Source organism: Schistocerca cancellata, chromosome 8, assembly GCF_023864275.1.
Source record: "Schistocerca cancellata isolate TAMUIC-IGC-003103 chromosome 8, iqSchCanc2.1, whole genome shotgun sequence".
Taxonomy (NCBI): domain Eukaryota; kingdom Metazoa; phylum Arthropoda; class Insecta; order Orthoptera; family Acrididae; genus Schistocerca; species Schistocerca cancellata.
The window spans coordinates 575,607,033-575,618,551 of NC_064633.1; positions in this window are offsets into that span (position 1 = coordinate 575,607,033).

Sequence of the window (11,519 nt, forward strand, 5' to 3'; positions counted from 1 at the left end):
GAGGCCTACATGCTGATGAGCTCAGATAGCTTGAGATAGGGCAGTGCTATGTCATCTGACTGCGCTCCCTCATCTCAGCGTTAATAATTGGTAGATTTAAAAAACGATGGGGAGAAGGAATTAGATGTAAACGCATTTGGATGGATGCGAAATGTTATTAAAGTCGGATTGATGAGAACCGCTTCTTGATCCGTGTTGTGAATTGGCAGGAGCCAATTCACGGAGTTTGGAGGAAGCCGAAAGGCACGCGATTAAGCTCACGCAGGCTGGCGTGAGGTCTGGAACAGGTCAGAGAAATAAGACTAGCAAAACAAGAGTAACTGGTAGAATACTTAACTTTAATCCACAATTGGTGAACATCTCTCGTTACTGTACAGGCTTCACAATATTAATTATCAAATGCTGTGGCGCCTTGCTAGGTCGTAGCAAATGTCGTAGCTGAAGGCTATGCTAACTATCGTCTCGGCAAATGAGAGCGTATTTGTCAATGTAGCATCGCTAGCAAAGTCGGCTGTACAACTGGGGCGAGTGCTAGTACGTCTCTCTAGACCTGCCGTGTGGCGGCGCTCGGTCTGCCATCACTGACAGTGGCGACACGCGGGTCTGTCGTAAACTAGCGGACCGCGGCCGATTTAAAAGCTACCACCTAGCAAGTGTGGTGTCTGGCGGTGACACCACAATCCGAACTAGAAATGACGAGATTTTTGAATTTTAATTAAGTTTAATGATCTGAATTCACGGTAGCCAGCAGTGGACATGAGCAGGCATAAGGCACAGGTGCACAAGTGAGCATGGCCGGAATTCAGACTACAGAATCTGGAAGTCGCGAAGTCTGGCATAAGAATGCTAACAATGAACAAATACGACATCTTCTGCAGGCAAAAAACCACTCTGCTACGACCAGGTGGAACAGTTCAAGGGAACTCAGAATGGGAAAGGAAAAACAGTCTCTCATAAAATGACGGTTAGTCAGATTTTGGAAGTAAGAGAAATTTTGTCATATGTTATTCTGAGAGTGTCTCCACTGTACGTCTCAGTTCAAGCCATTCTACATCTACATAGATACTCTGCAAATCACATTTAAGTGCCTAGCAGAGGGTTCATCGAACCACCTTCACAATTTTCTATTATTCCAAACTCGTATAGTTCGCGGAAAAAATGAACACCTATATCTTTCCGCACGAGCTCTGATTTCCCTCATTTTATCGCGGTGATCGTTTCTCCCTATGTAGGTCGATATCAACAAAATGTTTTCGCATTCGGAGGAGAAAGTTGGTGATTGGAATATCGTGAGAAGATTCCGTAGCAACGAAAAACGCCTTGCTTTTAATGATGTCCAGTTTCATTTCAGTGACACTCTCTCCCATATTTCGCGATAATACAAAACGTGCTGCTCTTCTTTGAACTGTTTCGGTGTACTCAGTCAGTCCCCTCTGGTAAGGATCCCACAACGCGCAGCAGTATTCTAAAAGAGGACTGGCAGGCGTAGTGTAGGCAGTCTCCTTAGTAGGTCTGTTACATTTTCTAAGTGTCCTGCCAATAAAACGCAGCCTTTGGTTAGCCTTCCCCAAAACATTTTCTATGTGTTCCTTCCAATTTAAGTTGTTCGTAATTGTAATACCTAGGTATTTAGTTGAATTTACGGCTTTTAGATTAGACTGATTCATCGTGTAACCGAAGTTTAACGAGTTCCTTTGAACACTCATGTGGATGACCTCACACTTTTCGTTATTTAGTGTCAACTGCCACTTTTCGCACCATTCAGATATTTTTTCTAAATCGTTTTTCAGTTTGTTTTGATCTTCTGATGACTTTATTAGTCGATAAACGACAGCTTCATCTGCAAACAACCGAAGACGGCTGCTCAGATTGTTTCCCAAATCGTTTATATAGATAAGGAACAGCAAAGGGCCTATAACACTACCTTGGGGAACGCCTGAAATCACTTCTGTTTTACTCGATTACTTTCCGTCAATTACTACGAACTGTGACCTCTCTGACAGGAAATCGCAAATCCAGTCACATAACCGAGACGATATTCCATAAGCACGCAATTTTACTACGAGCCGCTTGTGTGGTACAGTGTCAAAAGCCTTCCGGAAATCCAGGAATACTAATCGATCTGAAATCCCTTGTCAATAGCACATAGCACTTCATGTGAATAAAGAGATAGTTGTGTTTCACAGGAACGATGTTTTCTAAATCCATGTTGACTGTGTGTCAATAGACCGCTACCTTCGAGGTAATTCATAATGTTCGAACACAATATATGTTCTAAAATCCTGCTGCATATCGACGTTAATGATATGGGCCTGTAATTCAGTGGATTACTCCGACTACCTTTCTTGAATATTGGTGTGACCTGTGCAACTTTCCAGTCTTTGGGTACGGATCTTTCGTCGAGCGAACGGTTGTATATGATTGTTAAATATAGAGCTAATGCATCAGCATACGCCGAAAGGAACCTAATTGGTATACATTCTGGACCAGAAGACTTGTTTTTATTAAGAGATTTAAGTTGCTTCACTACCCCGAGGATATTTACTTCTACGTTACTCATATTGGCAGCTGTTCTCGATTCGAATTCGGAAATACTTACTTCGTCTTCTTTTGTGAAGTCATTTAGGAATGCTGTGTTTAGTAACTCTGTTTTCGCAGCACTGTCTTCGATAGTATTTCCATTGCTATCGCGCAGAGAAGGATTTTATTGTGTCATGCCGCTAACATACTTCACATACTACCAGAATTTCTTTGGATTATCTGCCAGGTTGTGAAAACTGTTATAAGTATCTTGCATTGAAGTCCTCGTTGAATTTCGAGCTTCTGTAAAAGATCGCCAAACTTGGGGATTTTGCGTCTGTTTGAATTTGGCATTTGTGTTTCGTTGTTTCTGCAACATTGTTCTGACCCGTTTTGTGTACCAAGGAGGATCAGCTCCGTCGTTTGTTAATTTATTTGGTATAAACTTCTCAGTTGCTGCCGATACTATTTTTCTGAATTCAAGCCACATCTGGTCTACACTTATATTGTTAATTTGGAAGGAGTGGAGATTGTCCCCCAGGAAGGCGTGAAGTTAATTTTTATCTGCTTTTTCGATCAGGTATATTTTTCGTTTACTTTTGGAGGATTTGGGGGTTACAATATTCAGTCTCTACGACAACCCTGTGTTCACTAACTGATCTCTGTATCCGTTTTCATGCTCGTTATTAACTCAGGATTATTTGTTGCTAAGAGGTCAAGTGCGTTTTCACAACCGTTTACTATTCGCGTGGGCCCGTGAACTAACTGCTCGAAATAATTTTCAGAGAATGCGTTTAGCACAATTTCGGATGATGTTTTATTCGTATCTCCGGAATTAAACATGTATTTTCTCCAAGATTTCGAGGGTAAATTAAAGTCACCACCAACTATAATCGTATGAGTCGGGTACGTGTTTGAAATCAAACTCAAGTTTTCCTTGAACCTTTCAGCAACTGTATCATCTGAATGGGGAGGCGGGTAAAAGGATCCTATTATTATTTTATTCCGGTTGCCAACTATGACCTCTGCCCATACTAACTCACAGGAACTATCTACTTCAATTTCGCGACGAGATAAACTACTTCTAACAGCAACAAACACGCCACCGCCAACCGTGTTTAGCCTATCGGGTCACCGTTAGGTTCTTCGCAAAAATTTCAGCTGAGTTTATCTCCCGCTTACAGTGATTTGAGCATCAGCGCTCTCTATTAGCGCTTGGACCTCTGGTCCTTTCCCAACATTGCTACGACAATTTACAACTGTTATACCAATGGTCCCTGTATGTACGCTCCTCCTGTGTTCGGCCTGCACCCTTTGCGACTGAAACCCTCCTTGTTGTGTTTTCCCGAGGCCCTCTAACCTAAAAAACCACCCAGTCCATGCCATACAGCCCCTGCTACCCGTATAGCCGCCTCCTGCGTACAGTGGACACCTGACCTATTCAGCGGAACCCGAAACCCAACCACCCTTTCGCGCCATTATAATATTAGAAGCGTTAATATTGCTGTAGTAGGTAGTCTGACATCACTGCAGCACAGAAAGGTTACCACTGGGGATAGCAATCCAGTGGTCATGCAGAACCCAGTTGGTTTTCACAACCTCTTGAAAAGAGGTGAGATGTGAGGCGAATGTAACCTCTACCTATGTGGAATAATAAGCTGTGTTTTTGCTCCTGTTGAGTTATCCACATCTAATCAAGTACAGCTGCGCAGGCACTGACTTCGGTTGGTGTTGATAAAATATGTTTTGATTCTGTGACAATCTACACAGTCCTAGACGGCGTAGGTAACGAGTGAAACATATGTCATGGGATATGCTATCACTTCACCTCATGTCGGTAAGTAGTATGCTGTGATTACCCCAGTGTTTAATGCATCAGTGTTGTGCTTATACCGTCGTTGATGACCATTACATCATGACGGTGGGCTTAGTTCGTTTTTGTGTCTTGGACAACAGCAGACTGTTGGTTGGCAGCAGATCCTGGCGTTGTACTTTAAGACCAGCGTGACAGACAGCATAAATCATAAGCCGTGCAGCATAGCAGAGTTGTGGCATCTTCTTGTAAATTCAGATGCGAGTAATTTTTGTTCATTCCTGGTGGTACTGTCATGTTTATTGGAAGTAGTTATGGTTCCACGAACATAACTGGTTTTTATTCTTAAGCAAGCACATAAATTTGCTATCAAGTCCTAATTTACTATTTTTAAATGCTCTACTATTCCCTTCTCACACTCTATACAAAATGTTCTCACACGAAAAAAGCAGCCAGAATATCTACTAGCCCGACCCGATTAATGTTCAGTCTGACAGTTACTGACCCACTACTACAGCGAGTTGAAACTTCTGTCGTATCAGTGGTCTTCAAAGTTATAAGTGCTCGCCCAAGTATTCCATAAAGTATACGGAATACGCCAAGCGGAATCACTAAATCCGAAATATCACACGCTCATAACAGATCAATTAATTAATCAAATTGTCCTCACAATGTTCGTAACTTAAACTGCCTAAATCACGACACTTACTATCAGCAACGAACTCAACAGTTCTTCATTTTACAAGTTACTTTCTCGGCGACATTTAGTATGATGTTACACGTACGGAGGTTGGCGTGCGACTCTCTCGATGCCACCCCACTCTATGCCTATCTAACTCCCTGCGCGTAGGAACAGCTTAATTCTGATTGGCTAATGGTTTGAATGACCAGTCAGAATGATCCTTCTAGATCATTCTCGCGGCAAAACTTACCTGGGCCAATCGTTAATCAGAAATTTTTTTACGTCATTCCAATGCCAATTTCTAATATAATATTTTATAAAATAAACCAAAATACAAAATAATCTTTAAATTAATTTAGAAACTTATTCCACTTCCGACTTCTATTCTGGCTGCTTTCTTAGAAAAGCAAGTGTGGTGTCACCGCCAGACACCACACTTGCTAGGTGGTAGCTTTTAAATCGGCCGCGGTCCGCTAGTATACGACGGACCCGCGTGTCGCCACTGTCAGTGATTGCAGACCGAGCGCCGCCACACGGCAGGTCTAGAGAGACGTACTAGCACTCGCCCCAGTTGTACAGCCGACTTAGCCAGAGATGGATCACTGACAACTACGCTCTCATTTGCCGAGACGATAGTTAGCATAGCCTTCAGCTACGTCATTTGCTACGACCTAGCAAGGCGCCATAGCATTTGATATTGAGATTATAACATACCTCACGCCAGTCAGCGTGTAATTAAACGCGTGCATTTCGGCCTCCTCTAGCAACACAGTGTTGGCTCTTCTGCCAACATTTCAGCAAGCACACATCGACATACGTCGTTTTAGCTTCGTACTTTCACCACAATTTTCCCACGACTCAGTTTTATCAGGTTTTACATATAACAATATTAAGTTTTAACATATGCCCCACAGACACTCTCTCAATCACTCCCATGCATTTACACCACAAAATAATAAGAAAATAATAATTTTGAATGATTCTTTTATACTAAGATTAAAGTTTTGAAAAGGAAATTCCACTTAAGTGATGTTATACACTGAGAACTCTGTTTATGACTTTAGATGATAATAAAAGACAAACTGCTATTGTTCCTAACTTAGTTTTGAAATACAAGTGTCGGTTTTTGGACACTGAAATAATTTTCTCAATCCCCGGAGCTATAAGAGATAAAAGTCTGAAAATGGTTGATAATTATTATGGTTTATTTAGATTCGTAGGGGGTATGAATTTACGTTCATACTAGATGGTACTGGAGACCTTTCTCACGCCTAGTAGCGTCAGCTGCGAATGAGTCACAGCGAAAACACAATCCCGCAGTCACCGGGATATACGGATTCATGCTTTACTACAGTGACTGTTATCTCGTAGTAACTTGCTACGTTTCAACAGTACTAACAGGTAGGTCTTCGATTCAACTGATTCACACATCACTGTTAGGCTTCTGCTTTCTGTCTGCGATTCAATTGATTCTTGCAACCATGTTAGGCCTCTGCTTTCTGGTACAGACAATTGATTCGTAGAAAATTGATGGTTAGAGTTTGGACAGTTATTTTCTCTTGATGCAAACCAATTTTTTCGATTATCAAATTAACTTCAAACACGAGGGGAAGTAACAGAGATGTTTCAAGCTGCCATGCAAATGGATGTGTTGTTGACAAGAGTCCAGGTGAGCCGAATAGCAGAGGTATCCAGATAACTGCTGAGTCACAAGGGGGGACCTGCACTGCACAGTTGAGTTCTGGGCGCCCTTCATTGGGCTGGACAGAAACTGAATCTCTGCACCACCACAGGTATAAAAATTCTGAGGACATAATATTATTTGTGTCAATGACAGCAATTCGCCGAAATTTTATGGTTGTCCCTACAAACATAATTAGCCAAGCTATAGTGATGTGTTTGTTCTATGCAGAAAAAAAAGCAAATAATTACCCCAAAAAATTAAAAATTGTTAAAAATTATATCTTAAAGCATGTTAACGATGTGTCATAATGTTATTTACCTTGACTATTTAACTTACGAAATATACCACTAATTTATAACATATTTCTTCCAAATTATTAGGAAATTGTTTTCCTTTTTCTCTCTTTTAAATTAAGTATTATTTACAAATAACAGATTGAAATTGTAAATTCAAAATTTTTTTCATCGCTTACTAAGTGCATCACCGCATAAAAAATTTTGTTTCCTCTTTTAGTTAATGTTATTACTTCTGTGTGACAAGAAATGTAATACTTTCGTTTGTGAACACTGTACATGTCACCATTTAGGTATCTTCTGTATCTTATTTGTAAATAATATCTGTGCAACTCGCATACCATTTTATCTCTCTCTGACATTCGGTTCTCACCTGACGACAACTTAAGAAGCCGAAAGCCGTTTCGTGACTGAATAAATATAATTTTGCAGAGCATTCGGAAGTGCTTCCTTTTTAACATTGTAATCATGTTATGCTAAGCACCGATGGGAAATTCAATTAATTTTTTACAACTCAATTAAAGGAAAGAAACATTAAGCGCACTTCCAATACATTAAGTGTACTCTTCAGGACCTAAAATGTAGGTTAATAATTAGTTGATTAATACAATCACTTACTTCTACAATTCAGTTTGATATTACTATGTTAGAGAGACAACAAAAGTCGTAAGTATAACAGATTTTTATGTGCCCTTAAATGTCTTCCCGTAACCTGTCGCCAGAAAACATATGCTAAATGTCATCGTTTATGGAAAGGGAAATTCTTGGATGAAGCTCCCAAACATATGTCTCGCGGAATATGCCTTCACCATCTTCGCTGTTGAGTCTTCAGTTTTCTTTGAAACATGAGGAATTTCTTTACTAACTCTACGCCTTTATTAATGTCTCAAGGCTCCAGTGCAAGAGCTTTACGCGATACTGCCTACAGTTACTTCCTCATCGAAGATCATGATTCACAGTGGCATTTCAGCTTACTGGATTTTCACCAATTTTTCTTAGTGGGACATAGATTTAATGACTTTGTAGGTCTTTCTTTCTTAAGGTTCTCTTTCGAATTTTTGGAACAGAAGCGATATCAAACAGGGTGGTTATAGACGTCATGGTACCCTGGGAATTATTAAGAAAATTTTTTCGGTATAAACTATTCACAGAGAAACATCATACGCTGCTGGAGATGCTGATCGTTGTTTCGATCGAACTACGATGGCGTGCTGAAAAGTAATGCCTCTGAATTTGTTATGTGAAAAGTCTAGAAGCTTTTAAAATGAAACAAACCTTATTAACGTTCTACATCCTTCTTCTTCATGTCTACATTTTTATTTCTCAACATAGTCACCCTGACGACGAGCACATTTGTCCAACGAGAAACCAGTTTGTTTCCAGAATGAGATTTTCACTCTGCAGCGGAGTGTGCGCTGATATGATACTTTCTGGCAGATTGAAACTGTGTGGCGGCCCGAGACTCGAATTCGGGACCTTTGCCTTTCGTGGGCAAGTGCTCTACCAAGGCAAAGTCTCGGGTCTCGGTCCGGCACACAGTTTTAGTCTGCCAGGAAGTTTCATATCAGCGCACAATCCGCTGCAGAGTAAAAATCTCATCCTGGAAACATCCCCCAGGCTGTGGCCAAGCCATGTCTCCGCAATATCCTTTCTTTCAGGAGTGCTAGTCCTGCAAGGTTCACAGGAGAGTTTCTGTAAAGTTAGGAAGGTAGGAGACGAGGTACTGGCAGAACTAACGCTGTGAGGACAGGGCGTGAGTCGTGCTTGGGTTGTTCAGTTGGTAGAGCACTTGCCCGCGAAAGGCAAAGGTCCCGAGGTTGGGCCTCGGTCCGCCACGCAGTTTTAATCTGCCAGGAAGTTTCAACCAGTCTGTTGAGACCGCCACTGTAGAATGTTTAACCTTGTTGACGGAACCACAACCATACATCTGCTTGCACCGCTTCATCACTGTCAAAGCGAAGTCCTCGAAGGTGTACTTTCAGTTTTGGAAACAGCTCATAATCGGATGGGACCGAGTCGAGACTATACGGATGATGATCAATGACAATGAACTCAACGCGTCTCCGTCGGTTTGTTGGAGATGTCACAGCGCTCTTGTGTGTTGTCATTCTGAAGGAAATGGCGCTCCAGGGGTTGACAAACCCTTAGAATTCGTGCTTTCGGTTTTCCGAGGGCCTCTCAGAACCTCGCACACATCATGGGATGTCTTTAGGCATTAATTCTAAATGCATACATCTTGAACATTCCAGAACACTGTGAAAATGACTTTGCCTGCTGGCGGCATGGTCTTGAACGCTTTGGCATCTGTAATGCATTGTGGCGGAGCTCCAATGACGTTCCCTTGTTTTCGGGATCAAAATGGTGAAACCAGTTTTCATTATCTGTCACAATGTTATTAGAAAAACCCATCAACCTCTCGTTCAAAATGTGAAAGAAATGTTGACAGATGTCCAATCTCCGCTGTTTCATGTCAGGAGTGAGCATTCGAGGCACCCACCGTACTTACAGTTTTTTGTACCGCAGCTCTGCCGTGATGCATTGCACACGCTATCCTGATATTCCAGACTTATCTTAGAGCTGTGTTCCCTTACGCGGTGGTCCACTCTGAGTTCTGTCACAAACCTTGAAGTTAGCACCACCGTTTCCTTCTTTACGAGCACAAACAACCCATCGTCGCACATTACTGATGTCAATACAATTATCTCCGTACCCAGCTTTCATTCTCCTATGGATTTCAGTTGGTGGTACATTTTCTGCGGTTACAAACTCAATTACAACTCGCTGATTTTCACGCACCGACATAGTAAAGATACACACCGCCAAGTTACACGTTACAATTCGTAACCTTCTAGCGTCAGAGGGTTACATCTTGCGTCAGATCTACGTCCTTGTTTTATGTCCTCTGGCAGGCTCAGATGATTTCCTGTTGTCTTTTTGTAACACAGATTCATAAAAAAAAAACTTGTTCTGTGTTGGCTCTTTCAGTATACTCAGCATCCCAGAACTGGTTATTATCAAAAGAGTGTTGACCTACTCCACTCCGTCTTCATGCCACGAGTGGCCTACCGGTACCATCCGACCGCCGTGTCATCCTCAGGGGAGGAAGCGGATAGGAGTGGTTTGGGGTCAGCACACTGCTCTCTCGATCGTTATGATGGTATTCATGACCGAAGCCGCTAGTATTCGGTCGTGTAGCTCCTCAATTGGCATCACGAGGCTGAGTGCACCCCGAAAAATGGCAAAGCGCATGGCTGCCTGGATGGTCACCCATCTAAGTGCCGACCACGCCCGACAGCGCTTAATTTCGGTGATCTCACTGGAACCGGTGTATCCACTGTGGCAATACCGTTACCGTGTTTACCTATTGCTCCTTGCTATTTGATCAGTTTAACATCTTTTATAGACTTTGCCAAACAGTTCTGAGAGCACATTCATAGTGTCCCAGTCACTGCCTGATTTCCCCGCTATGTAGACTTTATCGGACCCATGAGAGTCTTATACAAGAGTGCCGTTGAATAAGTAATGAAACATTTTTTTCCAAATAGCTGGGTGGTTTATTCATTATTCCAATACATCATATTATTTCCCACTCTTTTAGCTACAAAACCCTGTTCTTCAAGATAATCTCCGTTCAATGGGACATGCTGGGATGGTCTGTATGCCTGCATCGTACTAGTATACAAGTCGAAGTCGAAGCCACCGTCTTGCTGCATCAGTAAACTCCCGTCATTCGCGTACTGCTTCCCGCGAAGTCCATCCTTCAGTGGGCCAAACAGATGGAAGTCGAAAGGTGCGAGATCTGCAAGATGGATGAGGGACAGCAGCCGAGTGAAGGTTTGTCAGCTCCTCTCGCATGCGCAGACTTCTGTGGGCCTTGCGTTGTCATGGTGGAGCAGAAGTTCGTTTGCATTTTTGTGGCGCCGAACACGCTGAACGCGTTGATCTTTGCCCCATCAGGGAGGTAATCAAACAGAATAATCCTTTCAGAGACCCAGAAAACCGTCGCCATGAGTTCACCGCGTTTTCTTCGGAGGTGAGGTGGTGTTGCGCCACTCAAAAAATGCCTCTGAGCACTATGGGACTTAACATCTGAGGTCATCAGTACCCTAGAACTTAGAACTACTTAAACGTAACTAACCTAAGGACATCACACACATCCATGCCCGAGGCAGGATTCGAACCTGCGACCGTAGCGGTCGCGCGGTTCCAGACTGAAGCGCCTAGAACCGCTCGGCCACTCCGACCGGCTGCTCCACTCAATGAACTGCCATTTTTTTACCGGTTCGAAGAGGTGCACCCATGTTTCATAGCCTGTGACGATAATCGACAAAAATATTGTCACCATCGGCTTCATAATGTGCACAGATGGTCCTTCGTTGCCCTTTATGGTCTTTTGTTAGGCGGTGAGGAACCAACCAGGCGCACATGTTTGAATACCCAAACGGGAGGACAAGTTCTAGGGGACTGATGACCTCAGGTGTTGAGTCCCATAGTGCTCAGAGCCATTTGAATTACAGACATAGACAT